Raw genomic sequence first — 8,497 nt, forward strand, 5'->3', positions numbered from 1 at the left:
AATAATCTTCTGCTTATGTAATTTTCCACATGTGCCAACTAACTACAGGATAAGTCTCATGAAATGGAATTACTGAGTTGAATGGAATGTGCATTTCTGATTTTGACAGATATCACCCTTTATTGGTTTGCATCAATTTACTTTCCCACCAGCAATTTATTAGAAAACTTTTTTCACACTTTCCGATTTTGCCAACCTGTTAGGTTAAAAAAAACTAGCTGTCATTTTCATGACTCTTACTATTAGTGAGTCTTTATAATTATTTTATATGTTTAGAGCCATTTATGTTTATTTACTGTGGACAGTCTATATCTTTTTTGGATTTGGCTTTTGGCCTTTTTCTTATTGGTTTTGAGGAACCATTTATATCTTAGAGGAATTAGCTCTTTATTTGTGATATAAGCAGCAAAGCAATTCCCTACTCCCAGTGTTTTTTATTTTATTTTTTCTTAATTCTAATGTTAGTTTTAAAAGCTCTTTTATTTTGAAATAATGATAGACACACATGAAGTTGCAAAAATAGCATAAATCTTCATCCAGCTTCCCCCAGTGGTGACATTTTATATAGCTGTAATATGATAACAAAACTAGAAAATTGACATTGCTACATTACTGTTAGTCTACAGAACTTATTCAATTTTTACTATTTTAAAAACTTACATTTGTGTGTTTGTGTGTGTAGTTTTATTCAATTTTATCCTAGTTAGAGATCTGTGTAATTATAATCAAGATACGAAACTATTCCATCAACATAAAAGAACTCTTTCATGCTACCTCTTTGCATTTGTACCTACTTCCTTTACCATATGATATGGTTTGGCTCTGTGTCCTCACCCAAATTTCATCTCAAATTGTAATCCCCATGCATTCAGAGAGGGACCTGATGGAAGGTGATTGAATCATGAGGGTTGTTTCCCCCATGCTGTTCTCATGATACTGTGAATTCTCACAAGATCTGATGGTTTAAAACTGTGGTACTTCCTTCTTTGCTCACCCATTCCTGCTGCCACGTGAAGAAGGTACTTTCCTCCCCTTCACCTTCTGCCATGACTGTAAGTTTCCTGAGGCTTCCCAGCCATATGGAACTGTGAGTCAATTAAACCTCTTTCCTTTATAAATTACCCAGTCTCGGGTAGTTCTTTACAGCAGTGTGAAGATGGACTAATATAGATAATTGGTACCAGGAGTGGGGTACTGCTCTAAAGATAACCTGAAAATTTGGAAATGACTTTGGAGCTGGGTAACAGGCAGAGGCTGAAACAGTTTGGAGGGCTTGGAAGAAGACAGGAAGATGTGGGAGAATTTGGAACTTTCTAGAGACTTGTTGAATGGTCTTAACTAAAATGCTAATAGTGATATGGACAATGAAGTCCAGGCCGAGATGGTCTCAGATGGAGATGAGGAAATTATTGGGAAGTAGAGTAAAGGTCACTCATGCTATGCTTTAGCAAAGAGTCTGGTGGTATTTTGGCCTTGCCCTAGAGATCTGTGGAACTTTGAACTTGAGGGAGATAATTTAGGGTATATGCTGGAAGAAATTTCTAAGCAGCAAAGCATTCAAGAGGTGACCTGGCTGATTCTGAAAGCATTTAGTCATATGCATTCATGGAGAGTATCTTAAACTGAAACTTTTATTTAAAAGGGAAACAAGCATAAAAGTTTGGAAAATTTGCAGCCTGATCATGAGGTAAAAAAGAAAAATCCATTTTCTGGGAGAAATTCAAGCTGGCTGCAGAAATTTGCATAAGTAATGAGGAGCTGAATGTTAATATCCAAAACAATAGGGAAAATGTCTCCAGGGCATGTCAGAGATCTTTCAGGCAGCCCTTCCCATCATAGGCCTGGAGGCCTAGGAGGATGATATGGTTTCATGGGCCAGCCCTAGGGCCCTGCTGCTGCTCTGTGCAGCCTCAGGACTTGGTGCCCTGCATCCCAGCTGCCCCAGTTCCAGCCATGGCTAAAAGGAGCCAAGGTACAGCTTGGGCTGTTACTTCAGAGGGTGCAAGCCCCAAACCTTGTCAGCTTCCACATGGTGTTGGGTCTGTAGGTGCACAGAAAGCAAGAATTGAGGATTGAGAACCTTTGTCTAGATTTCAGAAGATGTATGAAAACAACTGGATGTCCAGGCATAGGTCTGCTGCATGGATGGAGCCCTCAAGGAGAGCCTCTACTAGGGGAGTGCAAAGGGGAAATGTGGGATTGGAGGCCCCACAGAGAGTCCCCACTGGGCCACTGCCTAGTGGAGCTGTGACAAGAGGGCCACTGTCCTCCAGACTCCAGAATGGTAGATCAACCAACAGCTTGTGCTGTGGGCCTGGAAAAGCTATAGGCACTTGATGCCAGCCAGTGAAATCAGCCACAGGGCCTGTACCCTGCAGAGCCACATGGGTGGATCTGCCCAAGGCTATGGGAGCCCACCCCTTGCATCAGCATGCCTGGATGTGAGACATGGAGTCAAAGGAAATCATTTTGGAATTTTAAGATTTAATGACTGCCTGCTGTGCTTTGGACTTGCATGGGGCCTGTGGCTCATTTGTTTTGGAAAATTTCACCTGGAATGGGAACATGTACCCAATGCCTGTACCCACTCTTTATCTTGGAAGTAACTCACTTGTTTTTGAATTTACAGGCTCATAGGCAGAAGGGACTTGCCTTGTCTCGGATGAGACTTTGGACTTGGACTTTTTAGTTAATGCTATAATGAGTTAAGACTTTGGGGGACTGTTGCAAAGGTGTGATTGGTTTTGAAATGTGAAAGGGACATGAGATTTGGGAAGGGCCAGAAGTGGAATGATATGGTTTGGCTCTGTGTTCCCACCCAAATCTCATCTCAAATTGTAATCCCCATATGTCAAAGGAAGGGACCTGGTGGGAGGTGATTGAATCATGGGGGTGGTTTCCCCATGCTGTTCTCATAATAGTGAGTGAGTTCTCATAAGATCTGATGGTTTAAAAGTGTTGCACTTCCTTCTTCACCCACTCTCTCTTTCCTGCCACCATGTGAAGAAGGTACTTGCTTTCCCTTCACCTTCTGCCATGATTGTATAAGTTTCCTGAGGCCTCCCGGCCATGTGGAACTGTGCGTCAATTAAACCCCTTTCCTTTATAAATTACCCAGTGTCAAGTAGTTCTTTATAATAGTGTGAAAACAGACTAACACACCATCTATATTTTTGTTGGTTTTTACTTTTACAGTAATGGCTTGTGATATACAGAAATTTTTTCTGATTTCATCCAAAAAAGTTTAATGACTTCTGGGATTTTGCCTCATAATTAGCAGGCAATCCTCATGTTGTTATCATAAATATTCTCTTTTATTTTCTTCTTGTACTTTTACATTTTCATTCTTACACTTAAATATTTTAAATCCTGATATAAGGTATATATTTTTTATAAATTTCATTTTTTTCAGATTATTAGCTTGTTGTCTTAATGCTATTTATTGAACATTTTTTCTCCACTGATTTAAAGTGCTACTTTTTATGATTTATTAAATTATTGCTTATTTTGGCTTATTTCTAGACTGTCTATTCTGTTTCCCTGCCTTGGTGTAAGCATGTGCTTTGACTCTAGCATTTTAATTGTTTTAGTTTTAAAATATGTTGGAAATATCTGGTAAACTAGTCCTTCTTCATTAATCTTTTTCAGAAATTTCTTGGTTATTATTTTTAGAATAATTTTGTGTGGTCTCAAACATGAATTTCTTTTAAAAAATTAATTGGGATCCTGTTAAATGTGCAATTTAACATAAGGAGATGTGTAGCTCCATTATGTTGACTCTTCCTATGTAAGAACTGGTCTGCCTTTCCATTTTTTCAGATTTCTTTTTTTATTACTTTCAGTAGGTTTTAATTCTTTAAAAATGTAGATCTTATAATGTGTATCCTTATACATATACATCATGTCTCAGTTTCCTGATATGTTAAGTGGAGTAGCAGCTGTGAGGATGAAATAAATAATATATGTACATGACACATAAGTAGTATTCATTATAGCTTTTTAATAGTAATTATAACTCAAAATTATTATTATTATTTTCCATATCTGCATCAGTATGGAGGGAGCAAAGAAACCACAGTTAGGCAATAACTTTTCTAGTTATTCTAGACTAGGCTAGCAAAGACTAGTTATTCTTTTACTTTTTCTTTCTCTGATATGTTTTTTCCCCAATTTTTTCAGCATTTTCCAGTTTTTTTCAGTTGTCAAACAGGGCAAATATGCTATATGTGACTGAGATAAATAAACAAAAACCACTCATGATGGATGAGTAATCACTGGGCAGGAATTCTGACACTGAAATCAACCCGGAGCTCACTAGAGGTTTACTCAAGGGTGTGGTTCTAAGAGAGTAATTCACTTAAGTCACATTTTTATATCAGCTGATGGATGTGAGAGAAAAGAGCCAAGGTGGTGTTTTTTGTTTTGTTTTTTTTTTTCTTTGAAGGAAGGGGAAAGGAGGAAATTATAGGAATATTACGAGAGTTATTAAATTTCACCTAGCTATTATCTTTAAACTTTATTCTCTATCATGTTGTGTGAGTTTGCTATATTGAATGGTTATATTTAGGAAAGAAATGAAAAGACTAAGAATGCATTGGAAATCACATTAGATCAATGGTAAATCAGGTTTACTGATGGACCCCTGACCATGGGCTAGAAGTTCCACTGCCCTCTTGTGGTAGAGTTGCCTAATGGCAAGACCAGTTCCTGGGTGTCTGGAAAGCTTACCTAAAACACCTGTCTTATCAGTCAGCATCAAAGATCACAGTTGACTACTAAAGGTTTTCAAAAAGACATGTTATACAATGTAAAAAACATATTCATACAGACCAATTTGTAAATCAGAAGGTGTTCACCACAGATTGTTTGAGAATTGATTAAGTTAAGTTAACAATACATTTAAAAAAGAGTTTCAATAGGGTTTTGGGGAACAGGCAGTGTTTGGCTACATGGATAAGTTCTTCAGTGGTGATTTCTGAGATTTTGGTGCACCCATCACCCAAGCAGTGTACACTGTACCCAATGTGTAGTCTTTTATCCCTCCCCTCCCACCTACCCTTCCCCTTAAGTCCCCAAAGTCCATTGTCTCATTCTTATGTCTTTGCATCCTTATAGTTCAGCTCCCACTTATAAGTGAGAACATACAATATTTGATTTTCCATTCCTGAGTTACATCATTTAGAATAATACTGTCCAGCTCCATCCAGGTTGCTGGTGGGTTTTTGAGTGATTATGTGAGGGCAATTCTCTATACTGGAAATAAAGCGGTGAGCATCACAGGCACAGCCTCGACCCTCCTGGAGTTTGCAGTCTTGTGGGGAGTCAGGGATAATGCATCTAGTCATACCAGTAAGCCTATTGTTACAAACTGGGAAAAGTCTATGAAGGGTAAACACCAGGGTCTATCCGTGTGTATAACAGGGAGCAATGGCGTTATTTGGCAGAAACTTGGAGTGAGGACAACATCAGAGTCGGATTCCCTTACGAAGTGGTGAAACTGTAGATGAGGTAATATTTTAAAACATAATTCCCATAATCCATATGCTGAAACCTATGAATACCTTTAGGCCAAGAATCCCTGCTCTCTGTATTGACATTTTTTGGTCCTGTGATTTATGTGGAACAAAGTGTGCTGTGTGGGGAGATTTTGCTTTGGATAGAAGAGGTGGGGTTGATGCTCTCCTGCTCTTCTCGAGGAGCAGTGGGGTCCTGCTGTCAGGGAGCCCCTACATGTGAATTCCCAGGCATGTTCAGAATGGCCATGGGACACGGTTTGGTCATACCCATTTGCTTTCTGCCTCGTCTCTAAGATTCTAGAGCCACTCTCCTAATTCTACTTCCTACTCCCTCCCTTCCCTTCCTTTATTCTTCAGAAGACAGAGCCATTATTACTCACTGTGTGAACTTGGACCCTGAGTTTTGCTCTCAGGGGTATCATGCATTGATTTATTCTTCATTTAAAAATAAAAAAGGTTTGAAGGCTTTCCCAGGCTAGTGCCTTTGGTGAGGTTTAGACTTTGTTTTATGATTCAATATCAGAAAAGCCAACTCAGAGTCCCTCCCTAACCAGAATGGGACCTGTCTAACCAGGGGTTTGCCTTTTGAGATGTGGCAAGAGATCAGACATGGGTTGATATCATAGATGACACTTACAGAACACACCAAGTAAACTCAGTTTATTTTTGAGGAGTTTTCAGAGTGTTACTCAGATGGCATGGCATCCTCTTCCCTTAAAATAACAGCAACAAAAAATGAAACGGGAAAGTAAAAGGCACTTTGTCTACAGTTACACCCTTTGTCCAATTCTCAACCTCAATATTTGTTCATTAATTTTTACTTCTAACATTTCTCCATGTTCTAAATAACTTCCCTTGTAGATACTCTGGCTTCCAGCTCTTTAGGCTTTGAACCCTGCCTTAAACTCTGCCAGGTCTACAAAGTCTGCCTTAATTACGGAAAGCTGCATTATAAATATGAATTACTCCTTCCACTTAAGCATGAAATAGTTAATTTTTGTCTCAATTAGTCTAATAGGCCTGGTAGAGAGAAAGAGGATAGCTTCTAGAACACTGTATTCAATGTGCTATTCCCCGTATAAAAAACCCCGCTCTCTTGCCATTGCAGCTTCCTTGGCTTTGTTTTCAAAGCCCTCTTTCCAGACAGCTCATTTTCATAATGCCTCAAAATAAAATCTTTGCTCTAACCAAACTGGTTTGCTTTCCTGGGTTATGTCATTCCCCCACTTACCAAGAATGAATTATTTCTCTCTACTCTCTCACCTATCCAAATTTTACCATTTTTAAAGACCTGATTTAATTTTTTTCTTCCCCTTTAATTCCTTTGCAAACCGTATTGATTTCTCCCCTCGGTAGGATAATTCTATGAATTCAATAGGGTTTCTAATCTGTTTCATATTTGGAGATTAATCAAATTTTGAAAACGCTGTACTGTTTTGCATTGTTGGAGTATGTCATAATTTATTTTTTTTTCAGTTTTTGATATTTATCTCTTATCTTTCCAAATAATCTCTTGGTTGTGGGGAAGGATCTCCTATTAGATGTCTTGTGTCTCTTGCAGCACCTGTCACAGTGTGTTGCTTCATGGGACTTGACACAATTTGTTTACTGATTGTTACTTCTTTCCAAGATCCGCATGATGTCCCAGCCTCTATGATGCTTTCAGTACTTAGGAATAAGGAAGTTGACACCGGAGATAATGGGAAACAGCGTTGAGTATAGAAAAAAATGTTCATTAAATGTGGTATTTGATTGATTTCAGATGATGACATTGATACTTAGGACAATGATAACAATGATTATGATAAACATGCTTATGTTCACTCGGTCAACAAATACTTAAAATTTCTGATAGGTGTAGATTGCTATTGAATCTTGTTGGAACGAGGCTGGTGCTACCAAGAAGATTCCAGAATCATAAAACAAAGTCTAAGACATTATTTATTAATGCCTTCAAAAGCAAAGAGTACATCTTTCCAACACACACAAAGAAACAGACACACACACACACACACACATGCACAGAGACATACACTTGCACAAACACTTTATCCCTTAGTACATTTTTCAATGTACTGCTATGTACTACAAAGGGAAAACCTTTTCTTTTCACTTCTGAGTTCTTATGTATTTTTCTCCTTCTAAAACTGAATTATTACCCAGCGTTCAGCTCAGGGCACAAGCAGCCACTACTACACTGGAACCCACCATGACAACCTGATGAGCATGACATGCTCACAGGCTATGTAGTTCTGCACGTTGTGGCTGCAGGTGGGCAGGTGCATGGTGACTGCCGTCTCTATAGCAGAATTAGCCAGGCTCACTAGCTAAGAGACAGCCGCCAGTGCCATGTGTAACCTTGGGCTCATCACTGCCAAGTAACACAGGGGGTCACAGACAGCCACGTAGTGGTCATAGGCCACTGAGGCAAGCAGCAGGAACTTGGCACCCCCAAAGGCCAGGGAGAAGAGGAGCTGGGTCCCACACTGGGCAAAGATGGTCTTCTTCTTTAGGAGGAAGTACACCAACTCTGAGGGACCCTGCTGGAGGTGTAGCAGATGTCCATGAGTGAGAGGTTGCAGAGGAAGACGTACATGGGTAGGTGGAGCTGCACATCCAGCCAGATCAGGAGCAAGATGAGCCCATTTCCCAGTAGGGTCAGCAGGTAGGTGGCCCCAGATAAGATAGAGTCCAGCTTGGGTCTGCCTGTCATTGGAGAGACCCATTAGTGTGAACTCATTTACCCACGTCACCTTGTTTCTTCCCATGGAGCAGGTGGGTCAGGCTGCTAGGGAAAAAGGTGGGTTAGAGAGGCCTAATCAGAATCAGAATTCACAGTCTAGCACTGAACAAAGGACTGTAAAGAGGACTGCGAGTACTTGTATACTGTATCAATTAGATTGTGAGCTTCTTGAAGTCAGAGATCTTTTCTGATTTTTAAAATGTGAAGATTCCTAACAAGTGTTTCACAAATAATGTTT

At 39.5% G+C, this 8,497-nt stretch overlaps 1 pseudogene; it reads right to left on the reverse strand.

The window, feature by feature from the left end:
* Window positions 1-7,708: 7,708 nt before the first annotated feature.
* On the reverse strand, window positions 7,709-8,284 carry LOC129041640 (olfactory receptor 2F1-like; annotated as a pseudogene).
* Between the last annotated feature and the right edge of the window lie 213 nt (window positions 8,285-8,497).

The sequence above is a fragment of the Pongo pygmaeus genome, chromosome 6, assembly GCF_028885625.2.
Source record: "Pongo pygmaeus isolate AG05252 chromosome 6, NHGRI_mPonPyg2-v2.0_pri, whole genome shotgun sequence".
In the NCBI taxonomy this organism is placed as follows: Eukaryota; Metazoa; Chordata; class Mammalia; order Primates; family Hominidae; genus Pongo; species Pongo pygmaeus.